At 40.3% G+C, this 23,935-nt stretch overlaps 1 protein-coding gene across 5 annotated transcripts in view; it reads left to right on the top strand.

The window, feature by feature from the left end:
• Positions 1–23,935, top strand: part of TENM3 (teneurin transmembrane protein 3) — a 1,254,397-nt gene that overhangs the window by 552,955 nt on the left and 677,507 nt on the right. For all 5 annotated transcript variants that reach the window (XM_088659538.1, XM_088659546.1, XM_088659521.1 and 2 more), the window contains exon 4: positions 19,920–20,065. The gene's annotated coding sequence lies outside the window, so the exon portion shown is untranslated. The remainder of the gene's footprint in view (positions 1–19,919; positions 20,066–23,935) is intronic.

The raw sequence follows: 23,935 nt of genomic DNA, 5'->3' as shown, positions 1-23,935 counted from the left end.
TGATTGCCCTGCAGAAAGAGGTTAAGACTAAGAAAGACCTTTCTTTTCCTCGGGAGCCGGCAGCCCAGACAACCCAGTGAGCTGATCAGGATTTATAAGTCAAATTTTATTTCTATCTTTATTTCTGGACTTTCAGGAAATTCCTTTTTGGTCTATATGCTTTTGAAATGTGAGTTCGAACTTTATTTTTAAAAAAGACTTGAAGAATGCAGCCAGCTTGTTAAAATGGAGTCGAGAAAATAAACTATGATCATATTCCACCCCATGTGACAAGTTTTGACCTTGACAGGATTGAACTATGTCAACAAAAAGGTACTCGCCTGAGTTCCAGCGGACTGTTTTGACCTTAATGTGGGAAGTAAGAATAGAACTATGTCAAGAGGAGACACAACAGCGAGAGTTACAGCAACAATTCCGGATGGTGATGGCAGAATATGACTTCATAGAGGATGAAGCTATTGAAACTGAAGAAGACGAGAGAGAGAATGACAATGATGGAGACTGTGATTTGGAAGGAAAAGAGGAGGATGAGGACTGTGATAATATAACACAAAATGAAGCCCACCAGGAAAAAAATGATGATTTTATTCTACAAAAAGTCGGATGGAGTGCCTCCCCTTTGAGGGGGGCACGATTGGATTTACTGGAACTCCAGAATGCCCACAGGGAAGAAGGAAAAATCAAGCAGAGAAGAGAAGAAGCTCAGGGGTCTGATATGGAGGCCTGGATGGCAAAAGACTGTAAACAGGGGGTGGGATGAAGGGAAAGTGAAGTTGTGATTGTAAGGATGGGTTAATAGGATTATAACTGGACTGCTGACTACGGAACTTGCTGGATTGGTGGGGTGGAGCCGGTACTCGAGGGTGTAAGGTTAGATTGGGAATAGTTATAGTTTTAAAAAGTGAATTGATTCTGGAAAAAGGTGAAAATATGGAGGCCTATAGAGGGGGTAAAAATTAGGCACGGGAAGAAAAAATGGGAGTTTGATTTTTCAGTGATTGGACATTAGGGGAAAATGATAATAGTTAGTTTAAAAGTGGTATAAGGTATAAAGGTGTATTTTATAAAATATGAAACTGTTGAAGATGATAAATAAGGGAGGAAAACCGGGGAAGGGGGGAGGGTGGGGAAGCCCACAAAATATGGTTTAACAATTATGAATTTAACAATTATGATGAATTTTTTTGTCTTTTTTTCTTTTTTGTCACTTTTTTCTTCTCTTTTTTCTCTTTTTTTCTTTTTTTATTCCTTTTTTTGGTATGACAATAGATGGTTGGATGGATGACCTCCTGCGTACTGCCCTGGTTTACTGGAGCTTCCTGGTGGCAGGGGGGGGCTTCGGGGGCAGGGGAGGGGGAGGAGGACAGAAACCCAATCATAAAATGGACCACTTCTGACTGTTCACCTGCGTGGGATACTTCTGTGGCAGGGGAGGACCCATGGAGGGGGGTGGGAAGAAGGTGGAAAAGGTGTTTATGTATGTACCATCTTTTGTAATTTGTAAAATCAATAAAAATTATGTTTAAAAAACAAACAAACAAACACTTCAGGTTACAGACTCCGCTAATCCAGAAATAATACCTCAGGTTAAGAACTGTGCTTCAGGATGAAAATAGAAATCATGTTCTGGCAGTGCGGCGGCAGCAGGAGGCCCCATTAACTAAAGTGGTGCTTCAGGTTAAGAACAGTTTCAGGTTAAGAACGGACCTCCGGAACGAATTAAGTTCCTAACCAGAGGTACCACTGTACAGTGTTTCAACTCTGTTGTATACAGGTTCTATCATACCTAAAGGCACAATAATGCTGTAAAAGGATCAGATATGCTTTTTAAAAATCGTATGGTAAAGTCTTCTGTATTTGTACTGTAATTAGTAACTAGTAATCTTGACAGCGGGACATGGGTGGCACTGTGGGTTAAACCACTGAGCCAAGGGCTTGCCTATCAGAAGGTCGGTGGTTCAAATCCCCACGACAGGGTGAGCTCCCGTTGCTCAGTCCCAGCTCCTGCCAACCTAGCAGTTTGAAAGCATGTCAAAGTGCAAGTAGATAAATAGGTACCGCTCCAACAGGAAGGTAAACGGCGTTTCCGTGTGCTGCTCTGGTTCGCCAGAAGCGGTTTAGTCATGCTGGCCACATGACCTGGAAGCTGTACGCCGGCTCCCTCGGCCAATAACACGAGATGAGCGCCGCAATCCCAGAGTTGGTCAGGACTGGACCTAATGGTCAGGGGTCCTTTTACCTTTAATCTTGACAGCATTAGATTGCATGACAATTCAAGGCAAGGGAGATACAGCATTACATCATACACTTAATATCCAGATTTTTAATCTAATTGGATTGGCATGACCAACTAGTTTCTATGTCCATCTAGAAATAGTGGGATTGTATATTGTTTTTGTTGTCAAAATGTTTGCCAAGAAACTAGATAGCTGGATACGTATAGAAATACAGAGTTGCAGTTCCTCAAGACTAGTATTTTATAACTCTTGTTAATCCTAGTTCAGTGTGACAGGTTCTGTAGATATGGATGATAGTCATCTTCCCTCCAGGGTGAAAAATGGCATTCATCTTATCTTAAAGTTAAAGAAGCAAAGCAACTAATTTGCCTGGTATAACAAGGAGGAACTGTCTGGACAACACAATCACTCAATTCCTGATGGCTTCCTTGAAAGGAGAACCACACTTGAAAAGATTGGACATCCAGCCCAAAGCACTTATAAGTCTCATTGGTTTTTAATGGGAGAGCTAAGCATACAGTTAACTCTATTCAATGTAATTCAATGGGATTTAGACAGAATAGATTAAAAAATTTCATTTAGATTTAAACAAGTAGAAACCACATCCTTTTTTGTTACTGAATGTAATGTTTATTGTTGTTGTAAAATATATTTGATATTGCAGGCACAATGTGTTATACTATTTTTTAAAATCATGTTTTGAGTGGTTTACCATATTTTATTATACTGTTTGCCTTTGGCTTAAGCAACAAAGATTTGTAAATTTGCAACGGGATTTAAAAGTGATTAATTTGGGCTGAGTTTTACTTAGTGTAAATTTAAAATGGCGAAAATGACCTCTCCACACATCATTGGGGGGGGCAACTTTTGCGTGGTTGCGTGCAGCCCCCTGATCCTGGAGGCGACTCCCTGGTAGTAGAATCTTACCTCCAAGCAAAAGTTGGTTCCAGAGCTTCTGCCACCCTCCACACCCTCATTCAAGTTCTTTTGCAGGTTAACCTTTTCTCTACAGGTTCACAGGCGCTGCTATGTCAAGGCTGCTGTTGAAGGTTCAGAAAGGAATTTTCCTGCATTGGCAGGTTTTGCCTTTCCCGTAGCAATACGTCACAACTTTGGCGGTGTCAGGCCTTGGGCGGAATTCTTTGGCGATTTTCCTAGAGGGAGGGGCGTGAGGCAGAGATCTCACCCCCTTTGCGGCAACAAGATTGGGGTATTGGGGGAAGCCTTGACCATGCCAATAGGCGTCATCACTTCCCCCTTCCAGCAGCGGCGAACAAGGTGCGGGCTCTCTCTGCTTGAACATATGTTCTCCAGAGCCAGCCCCAACCCCCATACATGTGGGTAACCCGGAAGCCTCCCAGAACCCTGGCTGGGGACTGGGAAGGATAACGCCCAATGCCTGAGCCAAGGTCTCCCTACATCTGAATCTTAATAAATTTGTGGCCAATTTGAATCCAATAGCACATTGTCCTGCGTCTTTATTCCGTTCAGGGGGTCGCCTGGGGGTTTGGGGGACTCCGCCTGTCCATGCAAAGAATTGACCACCATTGTTCATGGAACTCATACAGCTATTCTATACATGATTGCATTTGTTCAATCTTTTCAGTGCATTAATATTGTGTTCTTTGTTAGCATACCACAATTATAATCTGAATTTTGTGCACTGGAGTAAAAACAAAAACATATAATTGAGAAGTATTCTAAATACAAGAGTAAGTCTGCTTAAACTATTATTATTTTTCCTCTGTTTCAAAGAAATATACTAGAAGCCAGGACAGCTAGCTGACTAAATAGCCCTGGGTATATAAGGTAATAAATAAGATGAATGAATAATTGTAATTTTCATTATGCAAGAATCATGGCTTAATTTTATTTTTATTGGGAACACATTTCTAGTGATCTTGAAAACTAATTACTCATCATTAAAGTATCATGATGAAGACAAGGTAGCTAGATCATTGCTTAAAGCTGAATTAGCTAATCAAGCTCTCCATAGTGTACTGGTAGTTAACATTTTTCTTGGTTCAAATGGCAAACATCTAGGGAGACAAACATTTGCTGGCCTTTAAATAACTTGCTTAACACAGATTCTTTAAAAAAGAATACGCACAAATTTCTAGTATGTGCACCAAATTGTGAATTTTAAGGAAACACCCTATAGACAGCAGCAAAATAAGATATTTTCATCTTTACTTGTTAAAATATTGTCAGAACATATGTGTGTGTTTTAAGAAGGTGAATTACCTGCACTGTTTAATCAAAGACATTAGCTTTTCAAAAGCAGGATGAGGCCTGAGGGTGGTAAATGCCTCTTTGCAGGTAGAATCATAAAGGTAAAGTGACCCCTGACTGTTAGGTCCAGTCGCAGACGACTCTGGGGCTGCAGCGCTCATCTCGCTTTACAGGCTAAGGGAGCCGGCGTTTGTCCACAGACAGCTTCTGGGTCATGTTGCCACCATGTCTAAGCCGCTTCTGACGAAACCAGAGCAGCACACCAGTTTTTGAACTGCTAGGTGGGCAGGAGCAGGGACCGAGCAATGGGAGCTCACCCCGTCATGGGGATTTGAACCACCGACCTTCCGATCGGCAAGCCCTAAGCTCCGTGGTTTAGACCACAGCTTCGCTATGTCTTGTCTCCCATGTTGTTTAACATCTTTATGAAGCAGCTGGAAGAGATTGTTTGAGGAGTGTCCCCACATTCTGGAGCAATGTAATAAGAAAACCATGGTTGTACCTGGACATGTGACTATTTTTGACACATTAGGCCCCTCCTGTACGACAAACTACAAACTGCAGGGCGGACAGCCATGGTGACTGATGATCAGTAGCTTATGGCCCAGCATTGGTGAAGGATGAGATTTGGTGTGGCAAATGATAAGCAAAACACCTTGCCTTTTAAAATGTGGATATATATTGAATATATATTGAATATATTTAGTTCTGGATATATATATCCAGATATATATATATATCCAGAACTAAATATTTCATGTGAGAAATTACATCTATACGGACAAAGGTAAAATAAGCAGCAGTTTCTTTTGCGAAAGAAAATTTGACTGAATCATGGAAATCTTTGCAACAATAAGTTTATGTATAGACTCATGTCATTTAATTATTCTTTGCATAGCTATCAGCAGTAGATGTAAAACAAGGTTAATTGAAATGACCAAGCAATGATAATTAAGGCTTAAAAGCCCTTTTTGTTATTCCAGAAATCTTTGAAAATAGTCTTTGGGAGAAAAGGGGCTAAAATTAACAGCTGCTAGTAACTGAGACAAGAAAGGCAAGCCTTATATAATTCTGTGTGTGTGGGTCTTTTTCTTTTTAAACCGCCCAAGCTCACTTTAAATTATTCCTCCATTAGCTCATAGTGTTGTCTACTTCCAGCCCTTGCTGAGCTCACTTCAAGAGCTGCACGCAGCATGTGTCCTATAGTTCAGAACAGGAAGCACTTTGGTACTCAGTATTCATGAGAGATATGGGAGGGGCAGCAGGAGGCAGGGAGAAAAATGAAAGAAATCCAATGCATAAGATCCCACTCACTTCTTTTTATTACACTTGGCATAGAAATGAGGCACTTTGTTTGCCATTATATAGGGCGGACCTGGTCCATGAGCACATTCCTTTCACGGTTGGCTACTTGTTTCTCTGTGTTGTTAACTGGGCAGTAAGTTATATCAACTCACATAGTAAACAGAACAGTTCCCATGGATGTGCTTGAAGGATGGGAAGAAGCAGATCCTGATGATATGGTTTAAAAGGTGGTCTCTTTTTGACAGTGAGTTTTCCCAGGATGTCTGCATCTCCCACACCTTGATTCTGCCACATCTTTTAACTGTGTATCCTTATTTACATATCCCTTCCCCCCATTAAGTCTATCAATAATATTTTTAAAAAGCAAAATTAATAATATAGATTGAATAACAACAAACAACAATTTATTTCTTATAAATTTCTTATAAAAGAAGAAACACATCGAAGAAGTTCACCATTATTCAAAGAAATATCAGGATTAATTGAACAGGTACAAAATAGATGCATTAGTATATAATGGGTTGAACCTTTTTCAAGTTTTCGATGAATAGTTTTTAACATTGTCTTCCTTTTACACTGGGCACAGTCCACAAAGGACAACAGTGCCACTGTTAAGGCACATGAATTTTTAGAGTAAGGATGACTGAAATAAATGTGCTTAATTTTGGCTGGATTGAACCCATAGCATATTTTGTCATAGTTGCAATATTCCACTACATAAGTCCCAGTTAGGCCTTGTATGTGTTTGCCAATGTGGTGAAAAGTCTAGATGTTTAGCAAGCACATAATATTAATCATGTACCCCTGTTTATCACCTATCATCAGGTGTAGAATATGCTGCCAAACATTAGGTGCACACTCTTAATTGTCCTAACAATCCTTCCTTTCCGGAAGCTGGTAAAATATGGCATATTTTGAATTTGGTGCCTTTTTCTGTCACCCTGTGGCAAATAAAAATAAAAATGCTGAATTACAGCTGAACCAACCCCTGGGGAGGAAGACTCAGTAGTGCAAATAGTGTGTGCTGCTGATAATAGGAGCCAATTCCTGGAGGCTGTGCGGGCTTTGGCCGCCACAAAATTGATGGGCATTGCTATTCAAATGGTGTGCGTGTGGATCATGTTATGTGATTGTGTGGGGCGGCGCTTACCTGGACCCCCACAATATTTCATTCACGTTGGCACCCCTGCTTCCGATTCTTCGCTGGAAGCCCTGCCTGCCTATCAAAAGTGGTCAATATGGGGTGGCGAGTTATGGAGCAGGCCTGGTGATTGTTGCCAGTTTCCCTGTCTGGAGGTTTGGTCCACATCGTAGCAACTGTCACAACTTGTTGGTGGGAAAAGGTATTGGGCTGGTTCTTAGTGCAGAAAAGGGGGGCAGGTGGGGAGACCTTCTCACCGCTTCAGTCGAAGTATCAGGGTACCCCAGAAAAGGAGTTCAGAGAAAGGTTTCTGTCTGGATGCCCAGTTGGGGGCTAACGGGCCATAGAACTTTCCAAATGGCACACTGGAAGGATTGCCCAGGATTCATGTAATAGGGTAATCCTTAAATCTAGGATTGACCCTGAAGGCTTAATCAACCAGCAAATGGGCATGTTGATTCAGGAGCCATACCCAGTGCCTATGCTAAAGCCTACTGACATCTGTAATCAACAAGGTTGTGGTCATCTCAATCCCAAGATGCTGTCCTGTCTTCATGTCCACCTATCACACCCCTACCCCCAGCGAGTCAGCCTACTGCGCCTAGGCCTGTAATAATATTTCTGCAGATAATATTATTATTATTATTTTAAAAAAACCACTGGTGACTCTCTGTAAATATGTGTTGGATATGGAGGGAAGCGGAGCTGACAAATATTTCCAGTCTCCTCTTTTCACACACAAGAATATGAAGTTTTAAATATATGCAGCTAGAAGCCGATGAAATTATACCTTTCAGACACTTTATAACTCTCAAACAGATCTGTGATTGATTGCAAGGTGGCATAGCTGCTGGCAGTTTTTGTCGGCACATTTTGATGATGCAGTTTCTTAGGTGAACTTCAAGTACATCAGTGACACCTACTATGTTTCAGACACTTTGAGTGATTTCAAAGCTAATAATTTATGAGAGCTTTTGGAGAAAGTTATTAGGTTTGTCTCAGGAGAGAGATTTTTTAAAATCCTCAGTTCTCTGCTGTGTGTTCTGTTTATCTCATCTTATTTTGTTAGTAAACAAATACATAAAACTTGATGTATAGACGTCTGCATTATAACAGGGTGGCGTTACTTTCATTACTTTAATAAAGTTTCCCCTTTGAACATATTTGTGCCAGTGAATCGTTGTGGAGCCATCATGAAGGTGGGATCATTTCATGTCTCACAAGGTTAGTTTAGCAGACTTGATACAGCCATATCATACAGAATGCTAATAACAGCTTGTGTAATCTGCAACTATAACCCATTGTTATACTTTGCCATTGACACAGAAAAGTGGAATGCATTGTGGGGATGTTGTAGGAAAGCAAAGACAGTCCACAGATACTGCCTTATTCGTTGCAAAAATAATCAAAGAGATCTTGAAAAACTACTCTGCTACATTTTGCAAATCAAACCTTGAGAATTAGAAGCAACACAATTAATCTGTAGAAGCAAGTTTAATTTTAATTTATGTTTCACTGAAACATAACCCATCTGACTTCTGAGTAGCAGATTTGAATAAGTTACATCAAAGTTTTTAGACCTAATCAACAAGCTACAGACAGTTATATAAACTGTTGCGTGAAATCAATGAAGAGAAAATAGCCATCTTTCAATATACAGTATGTGTAGTATTTGTCTATGGGACATTTTACAGTAAGATTCGTCAAAGTGTCTTAATTTTTCTTATGGTCTAGATCAGGCATCCCCAAACTTCGGCCCTCCAGATGTTTTGGACTACAATTCCCATCTTCCCCGACCACTGGTCCTGTTAGCTAGGGATCATGGGAGTTGTAGGCCAAAACATCTGGAGGGCCGCAGTTTGGGGATGCCTGCTCTAAGTGGTTAACAACAAAAAACATTCTAAAATAATAGCACATAATCATAATAAAAGTTATAACACCCCTCAAATTTAACACTAATAATTTAACAATAAATTGTTTTAAAATACATCATAGAATCATAGAGTTGGAATAAACCCAAGGGTCATCTAGTCCAACCCCCTGCAATGCAGGAATGAAAAAGGGTGGGGTCGCGGCTGCTCATGCATGTGTATTTTTCACAACATCTGCACAATGTCAGTCACATAAAAATGCAAGTCCATATTTAACTTGGATTTACCCTTTACATAGAGAACCTGAAAAGACCAAAAGGAAAAAAAGAAAAAAGTTTCCAGTGATCCATTTGTGATATCTGAATCACTCACTTACAGTACTAAGCCCACACCTACATAAAAACATAACCAAAACTGATGGCACTAGTGCTAGGAACCCTCTTCCTAAAACTTCTATACTGAGATCCAACAAGCCAGAAATTAAAACAAAACAAAACAAAAACAGTTATTCTTCTGGAAACAACTCGCTTCGGAAGGCTCCTAGGGTTGGAGAGTTGGAAACAATTTCTCGCGGATTACAGAAACAGTATATATATCTCTCGGCTCCTTCATTGCTGAAGCTTGAATAAATTGACATGTTCTTAACATGTGATCAAGCCTAAAGGATAAGTGTAATATGGCAGAAGATGAGCCAAAATGAGATGTGTAGAGGCACGATTTAAGAAAATATATCTTTTTTTCTGTAAAGGTTTCAGACATATGTACAAAGGCTAAGGCACCATCTGGACTCTTTTGAAGTTAGTCCAGCAATTTAGTTTTGAAGGCTTGCCCTTTAAACATCTTGAATTACGTCTCAATAAACAGAATTCTAAAGCATGCCAAGGTAAGAATGTATTGAAATAGTTTGATCTATTCTGGGCAGTTACTGCAGGGGGCAGAGAATCAACATACCCCTTTCAATTAAGAACTGCTATAATTTGAAATAGATAAGGAAAATTGACAAAATCGTCATTTCCTTACATTGTGGTCCTTTCCATGTTTACTCAGGAACTGTGTTCAAATGGACTTACTCTCTAGTAAAGCGTGTTTGCAACTTCATCTATTCAGTTCTTCCTGCTAATGAACACAGCAAAATCTTTTTCCTCAGCACAACAGACAATGTGGAGATCTGAGAGCATAGCTTCCATTAACTCTGTATTGAATACAATTAATGATATGATTGTATCAGAAAACTTGACAATGAAGTAGTGTGAGGGTACAAGTTAATGCAGGCAGGAAGGACAAGCAGGGCTGGGTTTGGGGATTGTTTCAGTTGGACAGTAAACATCTGGGATGATTTATAGTGTTGGGGTCATCAGAAAGGAGATCAACATAGTTCTGGATAATTTGGTAGTGTCTGAGAATGTCAACAAACAGTAGTTACGCAGCCCTCTAGAAATGGTCTGGCTCATTCAAACACCTGAACATAGCATTGCATTTAACACAGGTATGCCATCTGGAAAACTCAGCAGTGGCCAGAGGATTGGAGAAGATCAGTCTACATCCCAATCCCAAAGCAGGGCAGTGCCTGCTTCTTGGGAGAAGAGCAATGACAAACCTAGACAGCATCTTAAAAAGCCAGACATCACCTTGCCGACAAAGGTCCAAATAGTTAAAGCTGTGGTTTTCCCAGTAGTGATGTATGGAAGTGAGAGCTGATCGCCGAAGAATTGATGTTTTTGAATTATGGTGCTGAAGGAGACTCTTGAGAGTCCCATGGACTGCAAGAAGATCAAACCTATACATTTTTAAGGAAATCAGCCCTGAGTGCTCACTGGAAGGACAGATCCCGAAGCTGAGGCTCCAATACTTTGGCCACCTCATGAGAAGAGAAGACTCCCTGGAAAAGACCCTGACGTTGGGAAAGATTGAGGGCACAAGGAGAAGGGGACGACGGAGGACAAGATGGTTGGACAGTGTTCTCAAAGCCACCAACATGAGTCTGACCAAATTGCGGGAGGCAGTGGAAGGCAGGAGTGCCCGGCGTGCTCTGGTCATAGCTGCCAAGTTTTCCCTTTTCTCGCGAGGAAGCCTATTCAGCATAAGGGAAAATCCCTTAAAAAAAGGGATAACTTGGCAGCTATGGCTCTGGTCCATGGGGTCACGAGGTCAGACACGACTAAATGACTAAACAACAAGAACATGCCATTACTACATATTCCTTCCTTTTTCATTACACACATATCCATGTCCTTTTAAATGTATAATTGTTCTAAGCTCTGACAGTGTGGAATTACAGAACAACATAATGTATCACTTTATATTATGAAAGTTGCAGAGCAACTTACTGTACATAAGAGTCAGCAAGTAAATATCGTAGCTAATGAGCAAAGTTAAAAATTGCATGCTTGTAGGCCATTCATTGAAAAGGAAGAAGTACATGATCAGAGTCTGAATAACAGTACTTCGATTAGTATTTGCAAATGAAAAATGTGTAACTGGGTTCAAAAATATTTATTTCCCTAATGGCACAGAATTCACTTTATATTTGTAGCACTTTTATGGAGTTTACTAAAATATGTCTAGAGAGCAGATTGCACCAATTTGTTTTGTTGATGGACTCATATATTTGTAGAGTTGAAAGGGACCCCAAAAGTCATCTAGTCCAGTCCACTGCTATGGTCAAAGTTCAGCTAAAGCATGCATGACAGGCCATCCAACTGCTGCACTATACTTCTGTAGATGCAGTATAGCATTAGCTATCTTTGCTGCTGCATCTCACTGTTGACTGAAGCTAAGCTTGTGATCACGTAAGACCCTTTGATCCTTTTCACATGTACTACTTTGTTAATCCTATAATCTTATCCTCTGAACTGTCTGTAGAAAAATTAATTCCATGAAAAATCAAGCTAAGTAAAAAACAAATTGTATTATCAGGCTATGTATGACTACTGTTGTCATTATTATGTCAAATCATTCAGCCACTGTGGAAAAGCTTATGATAGAAATAGTGTAATAGCTTTAGTCCTATACACACTTACTATGGAAGTAGATTTGACTACAATCAGTGGGACTTACATTTCAGTAAACATGCATAGAATTGTGCTCTTGACCTGGTTTGCTGAACCAAATTTTATTTCTTTTACACTTCTGTAAAAATACTTAATATTGTGGTTGTGTTGAGATTTAGTTTTAGAATAATCAGTATAATTTAATTGGCCGGAGCCAAAAGGCCATTGAGTTAAAGCTTCTTTTTGCCCCCAAGGGAGCATCATTCCATCAGGTTTTCACAGTAGAGATATCATAAGTATCTGTGAATATCTGTTCCTGAAACAAAAACAGGATTATTATTATTTTACATTATATTCATTCAGCGTATTTAGCATTCAGTATCTGTTGAACAATACTGCTAACCTGAAATGAAACCGGGCTTCAGCTGTAGAATTTGGTGGCAGTCACAAATACTGCTATCTGGTATGCAGTTAAAAAACTTTCTTCTAAATTGAAAGCAGTAGCAGTTTCCTTGGGAGAAGTATCAAAGCTTTAAAAATATAATTATCTCACCTATTCCAGACAATGTCCATTGGATTGGATCCAGACTAAATGACACATGATTTAGCAATCCTAAATGAAGTGGGCAGATCTACTGACACATTCCTATCCCCACTGGCTTGTGCTGGGTCAGGGTGAAAGGTGTCTGTGCAAGTTCTTTGTCACTATGCCAGCTTCAGACTCACATAGAGGTGAGGCAAGAATTCTTTCAGGACTAAAATAAGGAGTTGTGCGGAACGTATGTTACAGGGTCTCTCACTCCAAAATATATCTTGAAAACAATACAAAGATGCATTAAATCCAATTGCTCTTTAAGACCGGGGGGGGGGGATCATGGCTTGCAATTAAGTAGCTATATGGTTTATAGTTTTCTGCCAGAGCTTTGAAGATATTCCTTTAGGCCTGGAGAGAATATTTGCAAGTTCTCTTAACCCTAGAATCTTTGCTGATTCCACTGGTTTAATGTCTCCAATAAAAATGTGTGTATTTGTCTGTCTTCAGTGGTTTCTGAAGTATTGCTGTTGGCAACTGCAACCCTTCAGTGACTTATTGCAGAGAGTTGACTTGGATGCATTGTGCACAGTTGAGATAGTTCAGGTTATGAAATAGTGTATGGGGAAAATCTGTATGGAAGATCAATTCCATAAGCACTTTATAACAGCAACACACAAACGCACACACACACACTTAAAACAACACAGAAGCACAGGGCCATAGTGCCAAAAATATGTCACGAATCTCTACACTGAAGACAGAAGAGTAGCAGAATATAGATTTGAACTTGCAGAGAATGAAACAAGCAGATGTTCTGTCAACGAATTGATCATTGTACAGCAGAATTAGATAGCACTTTCAATTCCAGACAGTTGTGAGCTCTCTCTGCCAATTTCCCTCCAGAGTGTTGCTGTTGTCTTACATTAACTGTCCACTGTGTTTAAAAGTAAATGTGAAATTCAAAGTGGGTTACTGATCACTTGTTATATGTATTTAATAAAAGATTTTTAAAGGGTGGGATACATTTAAGAAATTAATCTTTGCATGGTCATTTTTGTTCTCATCTTTATGAACAACATAAAAAGATCAAAAGTAGATCATTAGCCCTAGAGTGAGAGAGTAGATCAGGCATCCCCAAACTTCGGCCCTCCAGATGTTTTGGACTATAATTCCCATCATCCCTGACCACTGGTCCTCTTAGGTAGGGATCATGGGAGTTGTAGGACAAAACATCTGGAGGGCCGCAGTTTGGGGATGCCTGGAGTAGATCAACAAGCCTTCTGTACTCACTGTTAGCATACAATTCATTCAGTTCGGTTTGTTCATAAATCACACTGTTTTGCAGACATACCTGAGGCAAGTTTAAAAATTGGAACTTGACAGCCTAATCATATGCATGGTTACAAAGTATGTCACACTGAGTTCAATGCAGATTGCTCCTAGGTAAATTTGCGTCGACTTGCAACCCAAAACTATAAAATGCAAAATAAAGATCAACTAAAGCCAATGGCATTGGTAAAAGGTTAAAAGGTAAAGGGACCCCTGACCATTAGGTCCAGTTGCAGACGACTCTGGGGTTGCGGTGCTCATCTTGCCTTACTGGCCGAGGGAGCCGGCGTACAGCTTCTGGGTCATGTGGCCAGCATAACTAAGCTGCTTCTGGTGAACCAGAGCAGTGCACGAAAACACCGCTTACCTTCCCACCAGAGCGGTACCTATTTATCCACTTGCACTTTGAGGTGCTTTCAAACTGCTAGGTTGGCAGAAGCAGGGACCGAGCAACGGGAGCTCACCCTGTCGTGGGGATTTGAACCGCCGACCTTCTGATCGGCAAGCCCTAGGCTCTGTGGTTTCACATGCATTGATTAAACACTGAAAAAGGCAATCTCCATGTGATCTTATTCATGTGCACATTGCTAAAACACCACACAAAAGGATTTGTAGAATCAGCCATACATAATTAAACCAAGACAGGTGCTTTCCAGTGTTTGATCAAAGTACACATGTGGATTCATAGTTAGATGTCTGAAAACTACAATGATTTATGTGCATGTGCAGTAGATTGTAAATTAAAAAACAACAGCATGTAATGGAAGATTCCTGTTGCATTGGTCCTGCTTTGAAAAAACCTAGGTTGTTCAGAACTCCAGAATTTGAGAATTTTGTATGTGGAATTTTTTGGAAGCTACCCTATTTTCCTTTGGTGCTGTGTTTGGGAACTTCTAATCGAGTCTCCCCTTCTGTTCCCTGTGCCTAAACCGGAATAGAAACAGAGGCCATTTTAGAGTTTAGTGTCCCCCCCCCCATGTCCCCTGGAATATTGGATTTGTGAAGAGGAGAAGATGGTGGCAAACAGCTGATCAGAGGTATAAGGGAGTTCTGCTGAATTGTCCCTCCAAAATTGTACCCACAGAAAAAAGCAAGAAAAAAAGCGGAAGTGATGGATTCTCAGTTGGGAGATACATCTCTCCCCCTCCCCCAATGATCAAAACCACCACCACCACTTCAAAAAACCTAGCTAAACATAGCTGTCAAGTTCTCCCTTTTTAAAAGGGAAATTCCCTTATGCTGAATAGGCTTCCTTGTGAGAAAAGGGAAAACATGACAGCTATGTAGCTGAAGTTCCTGCCCCCCCCCCATAAATTTCCACTTACTGAAAGATCTGAGAGACCCCCTGGAGTTCTTTCAATCCGCTTCCTGTGGTGGCCACCCGGCTCTCTACACGTCGCAGCCGATCTTTTGGGCCTACACAAGTTTTGCTCTCTCAGTACAGTATTAAGACCCAAGAGGAGGTGCTGCTCCTAAGAGACAAGGAAGTCTCTCAGGCCTCTCAGTACTGTAAGTGGTTGTTTGAGGAAAATACTTTGCTGTATTTTATTATTCTGATAGGGAGTGGGGTGGGGAGGGCTGGAGGCAAAAGGCAGGGAAATGCGAGGCCTGACTCAAACCCTCCTGGGCACAACGTGTGAGAGAGATTACATACTCACTTCACCTTTCGTTATTATGATTTCTTGTTCCTTTACTCCTCTGAATGAGCCTGCTCTGTTTCCCTCACTTTCCTTTGCCCCCCAGAGTTACAGTTCTGGCCTTTTGTGACAGCTTCACTTTCACATTTCTCGCGGCGCAACCCCAAGATTACATATCGCTTGGTACTACGCTCCTGTGAGTTCAGTAGGGTTTCCTCCCAAGTAAATGGGTACAGAATGGCAGCTTTAAAGGGCAATCCTAATCATGTCTACTGAGAAGTAAGCCTAGTTGAACTTTAGGTTTGCAGCCTTAGGCACTTAATGTTGTTTTCCAGTTGTAAGCCTGTATGGAGTTAGGGGGTTCTCTAGGTTACTGAGTAGGATATTAACTTGGGGGAATAAAATCTTAAATGACTTTGTTTTCAACCTCTCTTCAATTATTCTCTCTCTCCCCTCCTTCCGGCGCACCTCTAAATAAAGTTTCCCCCCCTGTACAGTACCATTTTAGGTGCTGGTTGGGGAAAATAACATTTTTGGAATTTTAATAAACAAACTTCCATACACATAGAAATTCAGCATATCAAGAGAATGATATGAGACCTCTGAACCACCCTGAGACCTCCGGGTATAGGGCAGTATATAAATTCAATAAATACATTAATGATAATAATAATTAATTCAGTTTTGGCTTCTTCCTGACATGCTGTTTTCCTATTGTTTTTTTTGTTTTTTGTTTGTTTTTTTAAGAAAGAGAGCGAGTATGGGGCTTTATTACTTCATTCAGCTGCATGTAGAAAGCTGAATTCTGAGAATAATTATGGTCAATTGGTGTAATCTTCATGGAGGAAGGCTTCAGGAGTAAACCCTGAGGAAAAATCTGTACCTACTGCCTTGCAGGACATCTTTGAGGAAAGAAAAGGCTGAGGACCAAACCCTACACAGGTTCTCTGATTCTCCAGCGGGTTTGACTGGAAATGGCTTTTTCTGGCAGGGATACAGCCATGTCATGAAGAGCTTCACCAGTTTAATTTCTGCATGTTAGGCTGCTGTTAAAGGCACAGGCACAAACCCGGTGGGAAAAGTAGTGAATCCTAAAAAGGCAATCCAATACACTTTCCTGGGAGCATTAGCTTGGCTTACCTCCGAATAATTTTTTCCTGGATTGGGTACACCACTATAGAGAAGACAGAAAACTGTAACTTTCAATGACACTTATTTTATCATAGGGAGTCTAGTCCTTTTCACCCTCTCTACTATCAGAGGGCTGACAGTTGATTTCCATTGATGCAATGAGGATACTCATCAGGGCAGACCTCCTGCCGCATCCAAAGTGTATGTGCAGGGACTATAGGGTTGCATCCTAAATAGTTTATTTTTATTCTATTCTATTCTATTTATTGTTGGCATAAAGCTCTCTTGGGAGTTTACAATAAATAAGTAAATTACAATTAAAATTCATAAACTGATGAAATAAAAAACCTTAATAAGCAAAACTCATAATTGTGCAGTGTATATTGTTATAAAAAACTATGACAACATTTTTTCTGTAATTGTGTGTGTTTATAAATCTCTCTGATTATAGCTTGTCACATGCAGGTTACATCTCTTGGGGCATGTAAAGAATCTTAAAAAGCTGATCAAATGAATTGCATTATAGCACAAAGCCAATATCCTTGCTGAAAGTTGAGATTATGAATTCTGTTGAATGCATCACTCACATTTTTTGGCTGGATAAGAACCAGTAAACTGGTACTCAGTCATGACAAGATGGAGGTATTTTGGTGGGTGAGTCCCATGTCTCAGAGGTGGAGAGAGAGTCTATTCTGGATGGAGTTATTCGCCCCTTGGGCATTGGAAAGCATAGTGGCTAGGAGTGCCTGTTTCAGTGCTGGTTTTGTTATACTGTGTTTTAGGACTCAAGACAAAGACCAGAAGAAGAAAACTTCAGGCAGCAAAGTTTCAAAGTTCTAAGAACAATTTTTATTGGTTCATCAGATGAATCAATTTGGTGCAGTGAGAATAAAGTTTCTCTACTTGCACACAAACCATGTGCATGTACAGAGTATTAAATACAATTTCATACAGTAAAGGGCTGCTCCTTACCCACCCTCTGCAGTATCCCTTTAACCAATCAGCGGCCTTCTTAGTTTCGAGCTGCATTGCTGTTTTGCTCCCCCAGGGGGTGCTGAATAACTATTATCACATCTAACTAGCTGGTAGTTATCTGTTCAAGTGCAGGTGTACTTTGCTTTGCATATACACCTGAATTTAGATCTGTGGCCAGCCAGTTACGGTTTATTCTTAGGGAGTTTCCAGCAGCCAGCATAACAACAGGTGTTTGGCTGATGCATGACGAGATTCAGTTTCAAGCTTGAACAATCATAGCTGTTTCTGAACATTGCAAAGCTACACAGCCAAAATGGATTTTTTACAGATTTTACAGACAGTTAAAATAGAGTTTTACAGTTCTACAGCCTTTGGTCAAGAGTCCAGTTACTGTGCAGGGCTGGCCAGATGCCTCAGTTTGCCAGCTGTGGTTGTTCCTTGACTAGAATAGGCTTGCCACAGTAATCCATGTTCTTGTAACTTCACACCTATATTTCTGTAATGTGCTATAAATTTGGGCAGTGACCAAAAAAGAGGGCTTCTTCACTATACCATCCCATTTGTGGAACTCCTTACCTTTGAAAGACTACTGGTGGCCAACCGTGCGGTATATGCATGTCCAATATTATGTCCACAGTATAAGAGAGCACCACATTAGTGCACATGCCAGAAACTCAGCAGGAATCCATTATTAAAGGTGGTGGGCAGAACACCTGGCTAGGTTTTGGGGGCCTTCTATTTATGGATGCCACATGTCCACAACCTATGCCTCTTGTTGTATACACAGTGCAGATTAGTCTCACGTGTAAAGGTAAAGGTACCCCTGCCTGTTAGGTCCAGTCGTGGACGACTCTGGGGTTGTGGTGCTCATCTTGCTCTATAGGCCGAGGGAGCTAGCGTTTGTCCGCAGACAGCTTCTGGGTCATGTGGCCAGCATGACTAAGCCACTTCTGGCGAACCAGAGCAGCACACAGAAAAGCCGTTTACCTTCCTGCCGGAGCGGTACCTATTTGTCTACTTGCACTTGACGTGCTTTTGAACTGCTAGGCAGGCAGGAGCTGGGACCGAACAACGGGAGCTCACCCCGTCGTGGGGGTTTGAACTGCCAACTTTCTGATTGGCAAGCCCTAGGCTCTGTGGTTTAGACCACAGTGCCACTAGACCTTAATTTCTCTATTTTGCTTAAAATAGGAAATAATTATTAAACCAAGTTTCCTGGTTATGTCACAGCAATGGATCCTACATTGGGTTCTGATTTCAGCTCTGCAAACATGCTTGGGACTTTATTTTTTATGTATTGTATAAACATGCATATAAAAACACATTAAACAATGGTAGAGCATAAAAATTTGCATCTGCCATATTTAAGGAACAAAACTGGTGTTAAATATTAAAGGCTCAGGAAGGCCTGAGCAAAGAGATATGGTATGTTTTTACTAGTTAACAAAACATTAGTGCTTGTTTTGATGCCTGCTACCTAGCAAGGTGAAACCATTTTACAAGGTGGCTGCTACAACAGAGAGCTCTTGTTCCTTTGTTCATAAATATACGCAGGATGTGGCATGACCACAAGGTCTTATTTTGTTGACCATAATAGGTAGGTAAAAGGAGAAGTGTTCTTTGAGATATAGCCTGGTCCCAAGCCATGTAGTGCCTTGAAAGTGATCAGCAGCACTTTAACTTGGTTCAGTAGCAAATTGACAGAAAATGGAATTCTTTCGGCACTAGTAATATGTGTATGCAATATGGTGCCCCACTTAGCATGTCTAGCTGCAGCATGCCATATGATACATAACGACGGAAAACACTCAGTGCTCTGGAAAAGGAAATCACAGGTGTCATGATCATCAAGTACATTGTAGCTCTAATTCTCAAAGGTTCTATTCAATGAGGCTTGTGCTGAGGAAATGCATGAAGAATTGGGTTATATAAATATTGATAATTTAATAGTCCAGCCTAATGGCAGACTAATAGGTTCTGTTTCATTAATTTCTATTACAGTTTTACTTAAGACTACTGTTCACAGCTCACTACTATTTTATAAATAATTTCTTCAGCTGTTTTCTGGGAACAAGCATTGCATTTTCAGTATGAATTTAAAAATAAATTGGAGGATCAACTTTCTGCCAATTTTTCAACAGGGATCCTTGAACACCATTGCTGTTTCATTTCCCCAGTACTGAGAAGATGGGGCCAAAAAGATTTCCCTGTATAAATCAAGCAATAGTCTCTGTATTAAAAAGTGGGCATTCTAGCTTGCTTGTAGGTCCCCCCTTTGTTCCTTTTATATCTGAATTATATGGAAAACTATAACAGAAATAAGGAATATATTTTAGCATTGTGATGGTTTGAAAAATTTACATTTACAAAGTGATGTGACCTTTGCTTGCTCTCCCACAACTTCATTGTAGTTTGGTGTTAAAAGTTCAGATTTGTCATGCAGTTAATCCTTGATTAGTATGACAGTGTGTGACATGTCTAAAAGGTTTGGTTTATAAATAAAAAGTTAATATTGGTCATGTTTTAACCCTTTCAGTGTCATCTCTTCGTGGCCAAGAAGTAACTTGGGATGAAACTGATAGAGGCATCTTTAGAAACTCAAACCAAATGATGCCATATCTCACAATGCTCCTCCGCTAGTCTGATGAAGATTTATATCCATAATTTTCCATCAAGAAAAAGGTATGTATTCTTCTTTATGCTATATTGTTGGCCAACTATTGCATTCATGGTGACTGCTTGAAATCAGAAAACTATGGACTCAGCTACATTACCGGTAGTTTTTTTAAAAAAAGTGTTTAAAATTTGTTATAACACTGTGACACCAGATGGCACTGTAGAGTTCAATCCTTCGGCATGTGATTTGCCATTACGAGCTTTACAATGTGTTTTCCTGAAACGTTTTTTTTGATGTGTCTAGATCCAGCCATGGTCTGTGAGAATGTGTACTGAACATCTTAAATATTCTTATCTTAAGGGATCTAGTATGGTAGCTTCTCCAGCAGAGACAAATATGTGCTGCCAAAGTTCTGCACTTGAATTGGTTCTGATCCAGCGTGAGTGATTAATGTGTAGAATATTGGTAGCACATTTAATCCCAATGTTGGGAGATGGGGTCCCTTTTCTATTTTACAGTGGTACCTTGGTTTGAGAACAGCTTAGTTTATGAAGAACTTGGAAATAGAGCGCTGCAAACCAGGAAGTAGGTGTTCCGGTTTGTGAACTTTGCCTTGAAAGCAGAACATGTTCTGCTTTCTGTTGAGTGTGTTCTGTTTGTAAATTGAGTCCCCTGCTGCTAATCAGAGGCTTACTGTTGAGTTTGTTGGCTGTTGAGTCCCGAGCACCCACACAACACAGAGGTGATATTTGGAGCTTTTGTTTTTGCTATTTTTTGCGTTTTTGTTTGTGTGGCTTTTTTGTTGTTTTTTTATTGTGACTTGTTCTTCATTTTATGGGACTGACTTGTAACTACCGTATAGTTTGTGACTTTGTTTTTGTGACTGTGGCTTGTGACTTTGTTTTTGTGACTTGTTTTTGTGACTGTGTGGAACCCAGTTCAGCTACTGATTGATGTATGATTGATTGATTTATTTATTGATTTATTGTGTGACTGCAGAAATGGATAAAAGCCCCCCCCCCATCCAAACAGTGACTATCATCAGTGCACGTAAGGGGGAAAATTATTTAAATTTTTATCATCTACAATACTGTCTTATTTATTTTATAGTACAGTACATTGATTATTGCTTTCATTTTATGGATCAATGGTCTCATTAGTAAAATTCATGTTAAATTGCTGTTTTGGGGTTGTTTTTTAAAGCCTGGGATGGATTAATCCATTTTGCCTTACATTCTATGGGAAAGCATGCCTTGGTTTTAGAATGCTTTGGTTTTGGAACAGACTTCCAGAACGGATTAAGTTTGGGAACCAAGGTACCACTGTACTTTCTTAGGCCAGTGGAAAGGGTGAAGCCCAGTACTGTACACAGGTCACTGTGAAGTAGAGTCAGTGGCTTAATCGTGCAACTACAATGAGCTCTACAAAAATGATACCAAAGCACAGAAGGTACAAAATGAAAACTAGCTGAGCAGCAACTTCTGCTAGTGTCTGCTTGCACACATTACAACAACTGACAGAAACTAGTTCTAGCAGGTAGTACAGTCATACCTTGGGTTACAGACGCTTCAGGTTGTGTGTTTTCGGGTTGCATACCGTGCTGAACCCAGAACGGGTTACTTCCAGGTTTCAGTGCTCGTGCCGAATCACGACCCGCGCGTGCACAGACGCGGCGCTGCAGGTTGCGAACATGCCTCCCGCACGGATCACGTTTGCAACCCGAGCGTCCACTGTACTTGTATAATGTGTATGTCTAGCATTTCTATCTTTTAAATCTGCAGTTCCTCTCTTAATTTTAAACAGTCTAAAATCAATGATTACTTACAGAGTCTTTAACAATGGGAGACTCTATTAAGCATGCAGAGAAAACAAATGGAGCCCATGAATTTAATTCTAGTTTTCATTATCTCTTATTTCTGCATCACACCCTAAAGCTGTTGATGCCTTTTTCATATTCATCCATCTAGCAGAATGTTGAGGAGGTTAGGGATTACAAAGACCAATAAATGCAACAGTTCTGAATTGTAAGTTAATTTAATGTGAAAAGAAAACTCTGCCTATGTTAAATCTGATGATGCACTAAGTTACTAAAGCACTTCAGATTAGTTTTCCCCCCTCTTGATAAGGCCCAGAAGGGCTGAAAGCATTCTCTGATAATTATTAAATTATTGTTTAAATAGGATAAAATAATGTAATGTGGGACCAAACGATATTAAAGTGAGGAATCTAAACAGCAAATAAACTTAGTTCAGTTTAATGTTTAAGATTCTTGAAATGTTCAGTGTCAGCACTATTGTGTATGTGGCCTCCGTTCAACCTCCTTCCCATTAAGACTTTTTATTTCCATTTATCCTATGTCGTATGCCTTTAAATGTGTTTGGACTTTGTTTATCCAAGAGTAAACTTGGCATTAAAGCCACATATGGATTTCAGTGGGATCTCTGTTTCTACCCACTTTGAATTTTGTAAAACTGGACAAAAGGAAGCAGCAGAATGCCTTCCCTGGAGATATCCTTTCCTTGAACTCATAGACCTCTTGGTACTGCTTATTACCTTAACTGAGTAGATAATTGTAACACTGTTCTGGTTGTTGTTGTTTTTTATCCTTGAAGGCTATTAAATGCTTTTAATTTTCTAATTCACTTTAAGATGCAGCAAACTTAGAGTTTGGAAATTGTTGGTGTGTTCTGGTTTTCAAACTGTGCTATGGGGCACTGAAGGGTAGTATTCCTGCCCCCATGTTATTTAACATCCATATGAAGCTGCTGGGAGGGGAGCATAATGATATCAGTATGCTGAGGACATGCAGCTCCATTTCTCTATAATATCCGCATCAGGCAAACTGTGCAAATGCTGGAATGGTGCCTTAATGTAGTGGTGGTCTGGATAAGGGACAGTAAACTTTTAAAATCTGGAAAGATGGAGACTTTGTGGGTAGATGGCTCATGTGTCCATGAACTTAGACCTGCTGCCTGTTCTAGATGGGACAGGTGCATGGCTTCGGAGGAAGTCTGTAGCTTGGAGGTCCTTCTGGATGTATCCTTGTCATTAGAGGCCAGGGTGAGCTCTCTGGCTAGGAGTGCTTTTTACCAGCTTTGCCTGGTATGGTACGTAGTTGTCTGTATCTGTATTGGGATAACTTGGCTACTGCAGTCCATACATTGGTGACCTCAACTCTGGATTACTGCAATCTGCATTGAGTGGGTCTGTGTTTGGGCCTGGTCTGAAAGTTCCACTCTTGGGAAGTTCTACTCTTGGTAGAAAATACAGAAAGATTGCTTCAAGCACATGCTCTAAGCTTGGAGCAAAGCTTAGAAACATCTTCCTTGGTCAGTTACATGGTGCTGAGAGAGGGAGGGAAGTAAATAGAAGCAGCTTCACTTCTTCCCTCACAGAGAAGAGAAGTTGTGACTTTGCAGAGTCTAGGAGCAGACCTCTCTGGCCTTAACCCCTTCACGCACTACCTAGCATTTATGCATAGCTATGTTTGAATGCAATTTCCACCATCAGGTGTGAGGTTCAAAATGCAGCCTTATTCCACGTGGACATGAATGTGTCTTGCATGTGTGAAACAGGTGCATAGGGCTGCCGTGGCCAGCACGACGACAAATAAATTTCCTACAAATTCCAGAGTAGTAAAGAAAAGAAAAGAATATTAACTTGTCATCATCATTGGTCTATAGACAATGAAGTACCATTTCAAAAGACTCTTCACTAACATGTTCTAATATGTGGCCTGACTGAAATAACTTTTGCAGGTAGATTTATTTTTCCCCCATTTGGGTACTAGATATAAAACTGAAATAAATAGATATTGGAACTAGGATCTGCTGCTGATACTGTAGTTTATTCTGAGGTTCCTTATATATATCTGTGCCAAAATATTTTATAAATACTCAGTTTAATGAGGCTCACCACAACTGTGTGCCTCAATA

The sequence above is a fragment of the Zootoca vivipara genome, chromosome Z1 (assembly GCF_965207765.1).
Source record: "Zootoca vivipara chromosome Z1, rZooViv2.hap1.1, whole genome shotgun sequence".
Lineage (NCBI taxonomy): Eukaryota > Metazoa > Chordata > Lepidosauria > Squamata > Lacertidae > Zootoca > Zootoca vivipara.
This window is presented reverse-complemented; position numbering and strand designations above follow the sequence as displayed.